The sequence below is a fragment of the Epinephelus lanceolatus genome, chromosome 23 (genome assembly GCF_041903045.1).
Source record: "Epinephelus lanceolatus isolate andai-2023 chromosome 23, ASM4190304v1, whole genome shotgun sequence".
Taxonomy (NCBI): Eukaryota; Metazoa; Chordata; class Actinopteri; order Perciformes; family Serranidae; genus Epinephelus; species Epinephelus lanceolatus.
The window spans coordinates 8,773,673-8,791,376 of NC_135756.1; the positions used below are offsets into that span (position 1 = coordinate 8,773,673).

At 40.7% G+C, this 17,704-nt stretch overlaps 1 protein-coding gene across 1 annotated transcript in view; it reads right to left on the reverse strand.

Moving 5' to 3' along the window:
• Nucleotides 1–17,704, reverse strand: part of syt1a (synaptotagmin Ia) — a 312,837-nt gene that overhangs the window by 226,103 nt on the left and 69,030 nt on the right. The window lies entirely within an intron of this gene.

Below are 17,704 nucleotides of genomic sequence, written 5' to 3' on the forward strand. Positions count from 1 at the left end.
AGAAAAGTAGACAATAAAGCAGGGTATAATTCAGGGTATAGCTACCTTGTGACTGACACATCCTTTTACACCCAGCAAGCCAAATGACGTCCAGTTAACGTCGTGGTGACGTCATTCGGTGACGTTCCGGACTAGTCTAAATCACGGCCAAATAGGCGATGTTTTAGACATCATTTCCAGGACGTCCTCACCTTTTTAATGACCCTAACCGACCACATAACCGTCCAATTTATGTCGTTGAGGGGACGTCTTGGTGACCACGTCCTGGAAATGACGTCCAAATGTCCCCCTATAGAGGGAATTGCCTTGTTGTTTACAAATACTTCCAGGTAGAAAACCAGCAGAGTTCACCTATATGTATATATATATATATATATATATATATATATATATATATATGTATATATATATATATATATATATATATATATATATATATATATATATGTGTGTGTGTGTGTGTGTGTATATATATATATATATATATATATATATATATATATCACATTTTTCACGTCACTATATCACCGTTTAGACTAATCTGATGTTTGTAAAGTCTATAAACACAATGATTGAAAAAACATTACTATTTCTGTGTGCACATTTTGTAATTAACAACATGGCAACATGGTTATCGTAGATTAGCTGGGCTAACCGTTAGCTGTTAGCCCCATTAGCGGTGTCTGTAATGACTCATTTACTCAATGAACGGTCCGTGAAAAAAATATTTTTTCCAGCGGATGTCTTAGTTACAACATGACATACATTTTTGTACACCTTCACCAAATCACATGAATAAATAAATACATTAATTAATACATATATAAAATAGAGATAGGGTGATAGTCTCTGATGTGACTGGTCATGATATGACTCGATCACGACCCCACTGGGCTCTCTCAGACTTGTAGTGGTCCGTCCATGCGCAAGTAATTGGTTGTGATAGGGTCATATTCTGGGCCTGATCGGACTAGTCGTGATTTGACGTGACCACGACCCAATCGGGCTCTCTCAGACACGTCCGGGTCCGTCCATGTTTGCTGGGCACCGACAGAACAACGCTGGCTACCATGCTGAAGAGTTGCTGAGTGGCTTTCTGCATGTCAAATGAACTTAAAAATGTAGGGTATTTTTTAACCTGGACCCTATTTTCCCATGTGTTTTTCTGCCAAAGTGACTCATGGGAACAACATTTTTTGAATATGGTCCTGTATTGCATGAGAGTGCTGCAGCCAGCAGCAGCCAGGCTGCAATGTAACCACTCAAGGCGTATTCACACCGTCAATTTACATCCACTAAAAGTGCTTGTTTGTGCTCAGATTGTTATTATAAGCTTCTGACAAGATAATTAAAATGATTTCTACAGAGGCTGACCTTTTTGTTAAAGAGTAGGATCCTTTTTGTTTAACCAGAAACAGCCTCGAAATTGCTATTGTCACACAGTAATTTTATCAACCAACTCTGGTTTGGTTGAAATAAATCCCAGTTAGATGCTGGCTCTACACACGCTAAAATTACTGTTTATTGGAATGGAGTCTGGTGGATTTGGCGACAGCAATTTTGGAGCCATTTCTGGTTAAAGAAAAATGATCTAGTGCTTTATCCAAACAGTGTCAGATTGTTTAGCCACTAGTAAAAATGACCTAAGCCTCCAAGGGCTGGTAGTTCTCTTGACATTACAAATTCCTGCATGATAACGTTATAGCATATTGTCAGAAAATAAGCTAACTGCGCTGAGCAATGTTAGCACTGCTCTGCTAAAAAAATACTAGTCTATTTTATCACAGCGTTAGTGGCTGTATGGTACTAATATTACGGTTAGTTTAATCAGTCATATAAATGTAATAGTTTCTCTTATGTGATTGTAAAAAATGCGTTTTCCCAGCATTGACAGGCTGGAGGAAAGGACTGCCTCCTCATTATGACTAGACTCCAGTTATATCTATGTGTATCCTCGCCAGCTCCACCTTCTTGTCCAAATCTGGTCACTTCTGGCTCCAAAAAACCAAGATGGTGACGTCAAAAATGCCAAACTCAAGGCTTCAAAATGGTAGTCCACAAACCAATGAGTGATGTCACAGTAGCTAAACTCTATGCTTTTTAATTGCCTATTAGTAAATCACCTAAAGCAACCCTCATGTCCTCAAGCGGAAATCCTTTTCACACCACATTGATATTATTGATTGGCCTTATAACAAGTGTCTTTCACTCAAACACGTTAATTAAGCATCAGAAAAGCTTGCGATTTGATTTAATGGAGCCAAAGTCTCTGTTCATTTTTATCTAAATCATTTTTTCTACAAAGAAGTGAGGTTGAGTTGTGGCAGTGTGAGAGAAAAATGATTATTTTAAAACAGAGGTAAGCTCATCAATTAAGAAATATGAGCATAATCTCATCCATAATAGACAGATGGGACTCTCTGTAAATGACTAACACCTTGCTTCTTCTTTCATCATCCGGTATTTCATTTTCAAAAGCAATTCTGCCAAAAAAATGCCTCACAAAACATTCTCCTTTTGCCCTGCAGTACCCTTGGAGCTCAACCGGAGTAAAATTGGACAGGAATAATGAAGCTTACAATCAGTTTGAGTTTCAACCGCCGAGGTTTTTATTAAGAAAAACTGGCGTCAACCTCACCTCGATCATCTCTTTCCAAATGTTTAATAAGTCTTACAATAATTGGTGACAGGGACTGGTGGTCTCATTGAGAGGCAGCAGATGGCACACCATGGAGCAGTAATGCATAAACAACATATGCTTGGCCACTCAGATGCCTTCAAAGGACAGACAGGCTATATGAATCAGAACAAAGTCATGACAACTATACGTCTCCTTACATACTCACAGATGAGAGAACCACACTGGCTATACTTCAAAAATCTGACTTAAACCACGCGACAAAATTAGATGATAGAAACACTCTAATACAACAGCTGTCTACATTTGTAACCCTGGAATTAAAGCCCCTTTCCCACAGGACAAAACCCCACCAACACCCCCTGACATCTGGCTTTTGTCTTCAGTGAAAAAGGCGACAATCTGCATTCATTCCCGGGACAAATAACTCTACAGTAGTTACAGATATTTATCCACTTCAGCTAGGCCTGCCATGCTAATTAGGTTAGCGACTTACAAAATATGGACATGACCACTATCATTCTGATGACCTTGATAATGCCTGTTGGGTCTCCATGCATGTTTGTTTACTCATGAATGCCACCAACATTTTAGTCAACATGGTGTCAGAATAAACAGTAGGGTTTGGTCAACCATTGTAACGCCCCATGTCCACCAAAGCCTTTTTTTCCAGCTGAAAACGCCAGGCTCTCCTCAAGAAACGCCCAGCTGGGGGCATTTGTGAGTGCTTTGGAAGCACAGTGTTTTTTAAGCTGTGACGCTTTGGTTGCGTCCGCAGAGGTAAACATGTCGACACAAGCTTGCCAGTAGCCTGCAGCTGCACTTTTGGAGTGATAGTTAGTTGCCAACCCTTGGCAACGACCCAAAAAGCTATTGGTTTGTACTTTTACCCTCCAGCAAGTTTATCCTCCACTCCTGACTCCCAGACGTCCATCACTAACAGCACATCAGCAGGATTATGAAGATAACTGCAGTGTTCCCACAGCTTCTCTAAGCTTGTCTATCTAGGAGGCATCACTTGGTTTTGTTTATGTTGGCCAAATTTTGTCTCAAACTGAGTAATTTGGGGCTACTCCTATAAAGGTACTGTAATTTATATATACTCTCTTGTATATGTAAGTGTAAATTACTGTCTTAAAAATGTGATATATTGTTAATAGTTTTTCATGTTCTATTCCAATGTCTGCGTTTTCCTAAGAGCTAAATATTCATTGCTTTAACAGGGTGTATTTGCATTATTAAGCTATATTATCATTATGTCATGGCATAAATGGTCTCTGACAGTAATATCATTTATTGCAATAATTTCTAGGACAATATATCGTCCAACAAAAGTAGTTATTGTGACAGGCATTAGCTCAAGCTTCAACACCCTCAGATCGACAGTGATGGAAGTATGATACCCGGGTGAATGCACAAATTTTAGCCTCTTTTCCGGCACAATACACTGACACGCCACCACAAATTCCATCTATCTCTGTCCATCTCGAACATCATTCTGAATTAGTTGGCACCAAGTTTGAAAGGGAGACTAAATAAGTTAGAGATATAAAAACAAAGTTTCACAGGCCTCCATGCTGCTTTCTACTGTTTACTAACGCAGTTTTCCAGGCATGCCTTATGTCCAATGTGGCACACAAGTAAAAGAAGAAAAAAAACAAAACAGAAAGGCCACTGCTGTGTATACAGCTTTAGTCTGATGAGAATGGAGTCTATCGCTTATTTTTAGCAAGTTTTCTCACATTTAAAAACAGCATATATGTGCTAATTTTGTTGGAAAACAGGTATAATGTGAAACATGGGAAAAACTTGACATGGCATGAAATACTTTTTTTTCACAACCACTTAATTAAAGTAAGTCCAACTCCAGCATGGCCGAAGCTTCACTGCATACTGGCTTCATAGTGTTTCTTAATTGGCCCTTGCAAGTGCAGTGGGAGTACGGCATCCCAGGCCCCAGAAAGGTGAGGTGTTACCCTGATGTAAGTGGGGTGGCTAATATCACACCATGTCAGGGGGTGTAAACTTTCCATGATGAAATGAAGCAAACTTTAGCCATAAGTCCACACGTTTTCAAGTTCCTTTTCATAAAAAAAAAAAAAGAAAGAAAGAAAATTGCTGCCGACATGTGGAATAAAGCAACATTTCCTAATATTTACCGACCACTTCTTCTCTGGACAGAAACATATAGATGGAGAGAAGAGAGTATGGAAGAGATTTTGACAATTGATTTCTAATAGCAGGCTAGCTCTGGTACTGATTTTCTGCCTGTCTTCCAAAAAGATGATGCTGTGAAAGATATAAACAGCCTCTAATTAGAGGCTGATATTTACCAGTAGACAGCAGGAGGGCTTTGAAAGCCAACTCTGCTTTTACCGAAAAGGTGTTTCATGAATGAGCATCAGTCATGTGGTTTGAAAAAAACATCACCGTCTGCCCATTGGTATATGGGCCCAAAATAGGCTTCAAATGCTAGGGGATGTCAGTCACTGGCAGTCATTGACACCCTCTGAGCCGGGTGAAGAGGGCCTAAAGACATGCCTATTTTTACAGTGGATGGGGTCAAGAATAGACCCTTCACCCTGAGTGGTGGGGACTGAAAGCCTAACAGCTAAAGTTCACTTTAGGAAGCAACGTGACCTACAGAAATGCATTAAGTGACCATGACTTCTTAACACCACATTATGTGGTGGTGGCACGTTTGGGTTTAGGCACCAAAACTTCTTGGTTCAGGCTGTTCTCAAGCACTCTTCATACATATATAACGAGAAGAAATGTACCATAATTTGTATATAAATCATATAATCATGATTCAGCAGTTGATATCTAACCAACGTAATCAAGAAGGCTGTGATCACTTGATCAATGCGCTGATGGGAGAAAAAAGGAAGTTGTCCAACAGGAGGAAGGTTGGCGTGATGGATGGGTCAAAAAACACAGGATGTTCTCTCAGGAGGTCGGTGTAGAGAACCATGTTAACTTGAACAACAAAGTCAGCATGGCTAAAGTAAACTTTGAGTTATTTTAAGGTACGTCGTCACCATATATTTTATCCTAATCTTGACCTGCATAATTTTATGTTAAGTTTAAGTTTATTTCCTTTATTAATCCCCCTGAGGGGAAATTCAATGTTTTCACTCTTGCTTGTCAATTACACACAGGTCCGAAAGACACACACATTCACAAACAGGACCTATACGTGCACAAATTGGAGAGATGTCAGAGTGAGGGGGCTGCCCTTGGTGAGGCGCTCCAAGCGGTTGGGGGGTTCGGTGCCTTGCTCAAGGGCACCTCGGCAGTGCCCAGGAGGTGAACTGGCACCTCTCCAGCCACCAGTCCACGCTCCATATTTTGGTCCGGACGGGGACTCGAACAGGCGACCCTCCGGTTCCCAACCCAAGTCCCTATGGACTGAGCTACTGCCGCCCCAGTTAGTAACATAAAGAACATCATCTGTAGGGTGCTAATTTGTTAGACATCATATAAACAGCTGTAAGAGGATACGTTGCATAGTTAGATTTTACAGTCAAAATAACTACATTTGTTACGTATGGAATGAAAGTACATTGTAAAAAGACACAAGTACGTCACATGACCTGGTATAACTACGTGAAGGACTTAAGTACGTAAAGTTAAGAGGAATCAACGATGACTTGTAATTTCACATGGGACACAGACTGCTGTCTCCTGGGTAAAATCCTGTATTTGTTTGACCCATCCACCATTCAAACTCCTGCCTATGAGGACTTACTTGTTCTTTACTCCTCCTTTCCACTTACGTATATGTACAGAGACGAGTCAACCGGAAGTCTATTCATTCCTATGGGAATCTCCGTGATATCCGATGTGCCTGCGAAACTCCTCCCCACCGTAATATTTTAGTCCATAATTTGCCTCAAGTACATTGAAAAAAATTGAACTTCTTCAGTGGATTTCAGAGTGACCGTATGACGGTGTGCTAGCTTAGCTAACAGGGTGCTAACTGGCTAACAGGCTATTTTCTTCAATTCAGTTGTCTGTTGATCGTGTAGTGCGTTTATTTGACTAAAAAGAACTTGTTTATCTAGTTTGAACACACCGTGAAACTGAGTAATGTTATTCTGTTAAAATATGGTTATATACAGTCAGATCATCATTATGACTCGTTCAGCTAGTCATATGTCTCTTTAGTGAAATATTTCACAAAAATGCTGCATATCTGGCAGGCCAACACATTCATTTATTTGTTGCCATGCAATATTACTCCTGTTTTTGTCCTGGTAAAGTTCCAAGCGCATATTCCAAACTACTGGATGGCAAAAATGGAAGATTAGCCTCTCTCCCACGGCTACAGGCAGTTTCTATGCATCCGTTAAGAAGTGCACTTCCTTGCGTTGGACACTAGAGGCATCATCTGTATATTTACGGATCTATTGACACCAGTCACATACGTAAGTGGAAATAAGGTGTTATACTACCTATGGAGTCTTAATATTTAACATTGGCCATTGCGTGACTTCATTAAACCAGGGAATCTATGTGTCTATGTGTATGTGTGGTGCTGGCAGGTTAATTTAAGACATTACCTGCCCACCGTCACGTAATGCTGTGTAATGCGTATTTCTGTGAGACTAGGTCGGCAGGATGTCATCGCATTCAAATCACATGCAGGGAATGTAAAGTCCACCAAAGCAGAGTTCATCACTGTAATGTAATGTTAGAGTTTTGTTGCCCTTTCTAAACGTCATGCCAAGCAGAGAGAGGAAAAAAATGCAAATAATTAAGAACCTCTTTTAAAAGAAAAAAATCAAACAGAGGTGACAAGCAATTAACACATCATTCCATTAAAAACATCTCATATGAATTGATACAGAAGATTTGTGAAAGGTTGTCGAAATGTTTTGATATATTAAAAAGCCAATCAGCTGTTTTTCCAAACTGTATTGAGTAAACAGTGTAGAATAAAAGCTAAAATAAATTTGGCATGATAGTGGGTGTTCATATTAAATTATCCTAATCCTGAAAAGGAAATGTTCCAAAAAAAAAATTCTCATCTGAGCGTTTTACCCTATTTCATAGCTTTCATAGCTATTGCACCATCACAGCTGTGGTAGCCTGTTTCTCACTCTCTGCTCTCATATTCAAAGGAGCCGTCGTTATGCCGTCCTGCCTTCACAGTAATATCCCCTGCAAACATTCATCCTGGGAGCGCACTGGAGGTGAGCTCAAACATTATTATCATGGAGGTTTCAATTGCTTGTCTGTGGACAGAAGCCATCAGTCTCATCAGCAGCAGAGTGACCGAGCCAGACTGTCACATCATCTCTTCATGTTATGTCCTTACTGAGGTCCTTTCAGGCCTTTTTGTTGTATCAACATCACAGTGTGTAATTAAGCAAACATCTGTATTTGACAGATCATTTCTGTTGTCATGTTACAGCTCTTTCAACGTCATTTAAATCTATATAACAGTTACTATTGATTTGTTGATTATGTTATAGTATTTTTTTGCATTTACCTACAAGTATGTAATATCTAATGTATTTATGTTTTGTGATGGTGCCTTCAGGCTGTTGAGTGCAAATGTGTTAATCAGCTAAAAAATAATTGGATTGGACTGGATTGGAAGTTTCCATTCCAATTTACACACTTTTATTGATACACTAGCTTTTCCAATCAGGTTTCAAGGCTTCAACAGACCAACCACAACCAAGCACACCACCACAAACCTTTTTTGCCATATTTAGAAGGTTGTTGTTTTCCCAAATTTCAACCATTTCCACTCAGATTTTTAACCCACATATTGAAAATGTGCATTAAAACAGGTGGATGAAAACACAAAATAAGCCATCAAGTCTTTATTGGACCAATTTTGAGATGGTAACAACTTCTGGTCTAAGTAAAACTGTAAGTCAAATAACTTTAAATAAAACATCCTACAACATTTCCCTCCCTCTTGGACTTGCAAGTCCTGTGTGTCAAATTTCAAAGCTTGCTTGAATTTAATGGAACAAGAGTCACCAAAACCTCACAGGCAGGTTTCCAGAATATCAGGCACATTAACGATGCAATAAATCCCCAAAAACCACTATTCAATGCAACTATCTGCAATCAGCACATAAATGTATCTCTGTATCGACTGTCCTGTCACATCTGATGTCAGATCAAAGGGGATTGGCACCGTTTGGCACGTTTGGCACGCGTAATGGAAACCCAACCTGATTTGATTAACACAGCTGCAAACTAATGAGTTCACATCCCTCTCAGCCAACCACAAACAGCCACAGCATCAGATAGGGAGTATATATTCAGCATCTGTCATCTTAGAAAAGTCAAAAGAAAAGAAACAGAGTGAGACTGTGAGAGAGAAAGAGAGAGCGTGCACGCACGAGAAAAACGCAACACTGATTCACAATTGTGGTGACCTCCTCCCAGCTACCTTTGCATCATCAGCCCGTGGAGGTCTGCTCGCAGTTCCGTACATTCGGACACTGCGAGCTTGGACCTCCCGGACCAAAACATCAGTTTCCTCCTGGGAGAAGTTTGGCCGTCTGACGCTGCTGCTCTCTTCTGCCATGGCGAATTGAGTAAACTCTCATTACACCTTTGCACGGCGCATTTAAGGGTGAGGAGAGGGGCTCATTTGATTGGTGTGATGTGTGTAAAACCCACTCCACGCCTTCTCTCCTCCCTCTTTCCGACTTGCGCCGGTAGGAGGGACGGAGGTGGGATAGAGGAGTAGCTGCGCCAGGGCGCACGGTGTGCCTAACTTACAAAATCCGCCTGGCCACACCCAGTTGGCAAAGTGCAGGTGCGCTGCGCCCCTGCCTCGCCTGGTCTGCGAAACTAGAGCCCTTAGTGTTAAGTTACCCAGCCTACGCGGGCCGACAGTAGAGGTGTAACGATCCATCAGTCTGGATTAAGTTATCAATTCCATGATTAAATATCATTGATGCAAAGTGAATACACCTATCTATATCATCATCTTTAGGATGCGCCTTTGTTTTGAAATTCAGTGTCACCGTCGCACAGCAGCAAAGAGGATAACGTTGTTCACTCGGAAATATTTTCGATTATGGAGAAAACAGGTCAACAGACAAAGACAACAATAACTAAGTCAAGTAACAAACTGCGTCGCGCTCGGGTTCGGACTTCAAAATCAGAAAGGCTGTTGGGTTCAGCCCGGGCTTGATTATAACTGTCTCGGACTTGAGTCAGGTTCGGTCAGGAAAATTGTTTACTGTAGTGTAAACAATGCTGTTACCAGATAAAACGCAACGTAACATTACCTGCCTGGTTGAGCATCATACTCCACTAACTTCTCATTACAGCAACATTAGCTGCTATTTTTTATAATAAAAATAACAATAAGAATCTTTATTTATGAAGCACTTTTCCAAACAGAGTTACAAAGTGCTTTACATGTCAATGATTAAAACAGACGAGACATTAAAACAAAAACTTTTTAAAGAACTGATAAAAACACTTAAGTGTACAAAAACTGAGGAAACGAATGACTGAATGAACTTAAAACTCAAGTAAGGACAGGCTCTCCAATAAAAGTATGTTTTAAGAAGAATCTTCTAGAAAGCGCTGGGAAGGTTAACTTATCCCATGTGTGTTTCATATGTTAGTGGAGTCAGTGTAAAGTAAACATTGCTACACTTATTATTTCTGAGTTGTTTTTATATTTTATGGCCAAAAGTAAAAAAGAAAGGGGTGGCAGCTTCTTCTGTAACACACTGTGTTAAATGGACAAATAATATCGCCTCATATCAATCGTAGGCCCCTAAATTGATTCGAATTGAAATCGTATCATGATGAGCAAATATCACATCGTTGTCCAAAGAATCAATATGATATCGTACCATGATGAAACTGTTGATTTACACCCCTAGCTGACAGCACATGTCACTTCCGAATAAATACATGGATTATAGGAAAATGAATTCACAAATCATTATATATCCTGTATGTTTTTTAATCTATATTACAACTCAGCAAACATTCACTACACAGCCTGGGCAGTATGAATGCATCTCTTGCACTTTGTGACCATAAGCAAAGGTCTGACTATATCACATCTTTCAAATATCTGCCATTGAGATAAACAACTGACCATCCCACTGTCCATTTATCTCGCTCCTCTAGACAACACATCAAATATTCTCCTGTGTACACAACACGGCAGAGCTCATATGGAATAGGGATGCCCGCCTCATGAAAAACACCAACACATAATATTACACTCAGGCTCATATTGGTGTTTAGATCTCAACATCTATTTAATAAGAAGCTGAGGGGACCAATGGTTAAGGAACAATGGTGGCCCCTCTGTTTAGCAGCGGGGACACAAAGCCAATATCCGGTATGGAGATATTACCCCTGGGTAGGAGGAGCCTTCATCAATCTGTAAATCTCATGTCATCCTCTCTTCAGAGTTTGAAGGCTGGATGGAGCCATCACCATTGTTTCCCTGACGCTGGTTGCTTCCTTCCCTCCAGACAGGCAGCCTCAACAACAGTCACGTACAAGGCCCACTTGAATTTGACTAAAAGAATTTGGCAGAACAAAACACCAACCAGGCTGTTAGCAAACAGCCAAAAGATGAATACACCTCTGTTCTGCCAAACCTTTGCACAAGGGCACTTGTATTTTTGTGGGATGTAATGAGACTGCTGTATGAGACCGTCTGGTATCCCCCTTGTTTTTAAACAGTTTACATATCATACAGAACTGGTGGCTGCTTTGTATGAGTGACACTGATTGTCAGTTATGAAGTGGAAGTTTCTGGCAAAACTTGGACAACTTAAGAGGCGTAACTGAAGTAATTTCACTGCTGGAAAGACAGTCTTTTTTTTTTGCGCACTAGAAAGACAAATACTTCTGAAATCAGTGCCACATGACCAGAGAGAACAGAGAAAAAGGGCTGTGGCAGAGAGTGCTGCAAGAACAAGTCCTAAAACCCAAAAATGAGTTAGCATTTTAGCACTCCTGGTTCCCTCGTCTGTTTTTTTTAATGGGTTTTTGGTTAGATGCCTGAAATAAGGTCTATGGTTAACACAAGCTTAAGAGACTTTCACGTTTTGTTCTAGAACATAAAACAAGTCACTAAATAAGTTGCTAATAAGTCGCTGAATGAGACTACAAAACATCATCATGCTAAACTGATAAAAGTCATGCGACTGTAGTGTAGTTCTTTTATAGCCTAAAGTGCAACACACACCGCCGCCGTATGCCGCGCGTCAAAACGGCCTATGAACAAACCCACACCGGCGCCGGCTGACGCGCTGCGCCGCTCTGCTTCAGCCCACTGCTCAATTTCCAGCGCGACCAGTGCTGCGAGAAAAGACTTTTATGTAGGTCTCAGCCGCCACAGTTTCATTTGCAGCTTTCAAAGGGGTATCTGGGTGCTTACTAGGGGTGGGGGAAATTTCCGATTCTTAGATGCATCACAATTCGGACGTGGATGAATCTGAATCGATTCACACACGCCCAAATTTCGATTATTTAAATCTGTTAATTAGAGTAATACAGAAGGTTCTAAATAATGCAGAACTAAGAAGCGCGGTACGTGTCATCTCCGGGACACTGAGATGCGCACCTGGAGCGGACACGCCGACACGCGCACAGAGGAAAACAAACATGGCTGACTGCCACCCACCTCGCCGTGAGAGCTGAACAGCTTCTTCTAATTTAAAAGCAGACGTGTGGAAATACTTCGGCTTCTACAATGTTGACGGCGGAAGCGAACTGGACAAGAGCCACGTTATATTATGTAAGCTGTGTCGTGCTAAAATAAAATACTTTGGCAACACAACAAACATGAGAAGTCATGTAACTACTAGTGGCGCTACCGACCAGAGAACAATCGAGGAAGCAATTAGAAAGCTGCCACTCTTATCGGAAAAGGCGAAGCAAATTACGAAGGCCATCGCGGCATTTATTGCCAAGGATTTGCGTCCTTATTCCGTCGTGGAAAATCAGGGATTTCGAGCACTGCTGCATACACTGGAGCCCAGATACACCATCCCATCCTGACGCTATTTCACCGACACTCTACAACCAAACCAAAACAGAAGTCATGGCCTCCCTGTTGAAGGCAGGTAGGATCACAGTTACATGTGATGCGTGGACATCTGTTGCCACCGAATCATTTGTTACTCTAACTGCGCATTTTATCTTGTGATTTAAGATACCTGTTGTTACCTTTGGTTCCGTACAACAAAGTTTTAACTTTCCAGTTTGCAAGCATTTCCATTTATATGTTTAATAAAATATAATGGAAATGAATTCAACTGTTTCTTATTACAAATGCACTGTTTTTAAAAATTGCAAGTGTTGAATGCTTATTCAGTGAGACAAAAATCGTAGCCCCTGAATCGTAATCGTTATCGAATCGTGAGGTGCCCAAAGATTCCCACCCCTAGTACTTACCGTTATTAAGTTTTTCAAATTTTTAATAAGACAATTTTGATAAGAAACTCACCCGTGAAGCCGTGACTTCAGTGACTTCAGTGTCAACGGTGCCGCTGTGCGCCGCTGCCAATGTGTGTTGGGGGGCGGCACTTGACGGCCACAGCGCCACGCCGGCGGCAGTGTGTGTGTTGCACTTAACATTAGCTTTTTACTTCTGGTTCAAGATTTCATCGATACTACTACTTTTATTGATACTCCTTATCGATTCGGTACAATATCGGTATTCTTATTGGTTCTTTTTCATTTCTAAATAATTGCTTTTTAGGAAATATATCAATTTTTTAAAAAAGAATACATTTAGAACAGGAATATTGAATATTTTAGATAAAATTAATTGTTGTTTCTGGATTTTTCTTACAACAGCAAAGTCACTAAATAAATAATATTCCCGACATGACAGTACTGAGTGAAGTTTATTTATTTATCTTTTTATTAGTCGGTCCTCCTGTTCTCTGTCCTGCTCCCTCTCTGCTGATGTGATTCACTTTGTGCAGGTAACATTAGTGTTGGTGTAGAGAGTTGGGGCTGTTTGTCTCAGCCAGCATCGAAGTTTAAAAGTATTTTAAGATAAGTGTCAAACTAAGTTAATCTACATACAGACAGCTGTCATTTGAGCTTATTAGTGACAATTCACCATCAGCCGAACTAGTGTGCTGTCCTTGTGTAAGACATAACGTTAGTGACGCTGGACGGAGCAAGTATTGGTTTCTTACTCCCTTACGTTTAACTTCACTTACAGTAACGAGTGTAGCTGCTGTCAACAAGTTATCTTCGCTTTGTTTCCACCGGGGCCACTCGGCTGTTCGCTGGTTATGTTTGTCGTTTAAGTGTGTGTGGAGGAGAGCGCAGGTGAAAGGCTGCAGGATTATAATGAATTAAACCAAACCATAATTGCTCCCCAGTTGGGTATATCATCTGTCGTTGACACTTGCACTATTGTCTTTTCAAAATAAATAAAAAGAAATATAGCCCTATGGACTTTATATAACTTTATATATCAAACTGTGACTACTGAGTATCATAACACCCCTGAGAGGAATTCAAAGCTACTCTTGCTCTTGAGGCATATGTAGGGAGTAAGTCCAAATTGTGACAAACAAAATAAAGGCATCACATTGATGAACGACTGTAGCTTTAAGGTTCTAGTCTCACTTTCTGGTCTCATTTTACTACAAAATCATTATGTTGTCTGATTAATTTGAGAGTGACAGTTCATGTATATTAGTCAGTATTCCGATAATATTCAAGGTGCACATTTAGACAAACCATTTTCTAATGACACATTAGGTTTTGCCACAAATTTAAGTAGTAGAAGATAATTAATTTTGCTCTGTTTTGTTCAACTCACTAAAAAAAACTTGTTTGTACTGAAAATCTGAAACCACTCACAACAGAAACTGTATCCAAAGTAAAAGTACTCTAGCCTTGAGAAACAGAAGGACAGCCTAAAACTCCACAATTACAAACAAGCCGTGGTCAATGAAGGTCAAGCATGTTTTCCCATTTTCAATACACCATCTGGCCGAAGCAGGCAGGTAGGCTTTGATGCCTGTATTCACACATCCGGGCCAGAACCTGAGAACTGGCATCTAACTAAGAACAGATATTTTAATAGCAACTTCAGCAGACAGTCAGCACTGAGAGACAAGACGTCTGAATCCCTCCCAGGCAACATGAAAGCTACTGTAAAACCAGCAGACCCAGGAGGTCTCCTGCATGGTGCTTATCAACAGAAACACAGGAGTAATGACTAACAAGACATGAGAAATTTATAGATTTAACAATAAAATGGAGGCTTTAGTTTCCTTTGCTGCAAACACAGGAAGACTCTTGAGCATCTCAGAAAAGCAGCACTCCAGGAGTCGACATAACTACTATGGGTACACTGCAAAGAAGGTCACTGTACTTGGATGCTGCTGAAGACGGTGTGACTATAGTAAGTCATTTTTATAGAATTTAATGATGAATAACCCTTGGTTAAAAAGTGCGTTTACATGGATATGAATAACCCCTTCATGATCAGGGAGTTTCAGTATCCTGTTCATGTGTTTGAGCACATAAACACTACATCAAGTTTTAAGAAACTCAGATAAGACCTTATCCCGTTTATGCAAACCCAATATGCTGCTCAAGAAACCAGGGTACTGTTACCTGTATAACATTTTCCCTGTTATTAAGCACATCCGATTACCTGTGCAGGTGCTGCTTCAGCCAAGCGATGTAACAGAAACAAAAAAAGTGGCAGCAGAAACTGAGTTTTGTAATTTGGATAATGACAGAGGCGGTGTTTCTTCATTAGTTACTTCCCTGTCCTGTTTGGTTGGAGTGAGGAGGAGTGATACCACATTGATGCTTAGATTTTGAAAACCAGTGACAGTGCTTGTTTTCTCCAGTACCGTAGATACCATGGATACCAATTCTTTCGGACCTGACTAGTCTGTTCTGTATTCTAGTCTGCTGTTAAATGCTGTTAAAAGGAAAAGAAGAACGCCTACCAGTGCTGGAGCATAACAGCAAGTAATAGATGATAAGTACAGCTGCAGTAACAGCTCCACCTCAAATCGTGTTTAGAGATTCTTTCTGAGGCCAGTGTATTATTTTATTTCTTTGTAATGGGAGCGCTGCATTTTTACACTTTGCTGCAAATGCCAGAATCATGGCGAGGCGCTGAGCATCTGTCCTGCATTGTGTGCTGCAGGTTTGGGTTTTTTTTCCTGGTTGCCTAGAGTTGAGAAATGTTAAGCTTTGGGTAAAACACTGTGCCTGTCACTGTCAATTTTACTAAGCCATCCAATCACAGTGGAGGAGGGGCAGGACCTGTAACCAACCACAATCATCACATCTTTAAGCCATGAAACACCAAGCCATCAGTCAATGTTGGGCCATTGGTTAGCATCATTCACCCTAGTCTGTGCGGTGTGTCCCATGCTGTTGCCCCTCGTCAGCTTATTTTGGCTGATTCAGCATGTTGAATCTACAACGGCAATTGTGGAGCCCATCAGTGAATTAAATCACCCCGGTTGGCAGTTCAGCTCTGCACACAAGAGGTGAGGAAAGTAAACAAAGAGCTAACTTTAAGAGGGGGTGAGTTTTTACATAAGGTAAGATATGTTTTCTTTATCGGGCTGCTGTGGCTCAGAAGAGCAGGTTGCCAATCCCCAGCTCCTCCAGTTCACACGCCGAAGTATCCTTGAGCAAGATACTGAACCCCAAGTTGCTCCTGATGGCTGTTCCATTGGTGTGTGAGTGTGTTAAAAACTGAGAAGCAGGTGGCACCTTGTACGGTAGCCTCAGCCACCTGTGTATGAATGTGTGTGTGAATGGGTGAATGTGTCTTGTAGTGTAAGAAGCACTTTGAGTGGTCAGATGACTAGAAATGCGCTATATAAGTGCAGGTCCATTTGCCATTTATCCACTGAGCTCTTCAGCAAATATCTTTCGTGGTACTGTGTTATTCTTCACTGGTGCATGATAAATAGGCTTTGTTCTTTCAACAGTGGATTGTGCTGATAATGTGCTAACTGGCTAACTAGCGTCAAGACGGTCTTCCAGCTTCCCTTTTAGAACGACAGTTACAGACTACCACCATCTGCTGGTGTGGAGAGTTATTTCCTCTCACACAGGTGCAGAACATGCATGCTGGTTGGCCGTTGGCTGTTGTATTTGTGGTGTGTTCATGTGCAACTTTTTGGCTGAGACACAGCGACATCAGGTGATGCAGCAGGGGGCTTTCGTCAGTGCTAGCTCTCTGAAGTCGGTTTGGTGTTGCTAGACCTTTACATGTCGAAGTCTTGATCATAAACAGCGGAGAGGGAGAAATATGTTTATATACTGTAGGCTGCATAGGGACGGGCGTAATAAACAAATTCCATATCTAGCTATTCTCATTAAATAGTTTTAGAGTACCCAAATACTTTATTTATTGAAAAAACAGGTTTCAATTTGTCTATTAAATAGGGATGGGTCACGATTTTCGAATTTTCGAATAGCCGTTTTATTTTGAAAAATTGATTTTTTAATGCGACTATTACTATTCGCTGTCTTATTTCCCCCCTTTATTTGACATGCAATTCGGGGTGATTATTCGAAAAATCGTCGAATAGTTGCCATGATTTTCAAATAATGTTTTTGCTTGTGCTGCCCATCCCTACTATTAAACCAACTGATAGTTAACATGAGAAAAAACAGCCATGTTTGTGACGCTGCCATTAACGTTAAAAAGATTAGATGACATAGGTGACATAGGACATTAGACATGCCTAACAGTGACAGTGACAGGCTGATACCCGTGTGGAGGACATTGTTATAAGAGTAGCGTAGCTGTTTTCAGGAATAACGTTACCTCAGCACGTACTGTGTGTGATTGGGCGACAAAGAGTAATGGTGGTAAATGTTTCAAGCAGACAGCTGGCTATCTGAGCAGAGGAGAATTAGCACTCAAGTAATCAAGTGGAAATAAATGTAGAGTGTAGTGTTTAATATTTCCTGTCACTCTCATCTCCCATTGCTGGGTTGTTTTTGTAAACATCACAGACACCTGCACAAATGGGCCGCAGTGATCAGTAACTGGGACGCTAGTATACAGAGCCGGATTTCTCTGTGGTCATA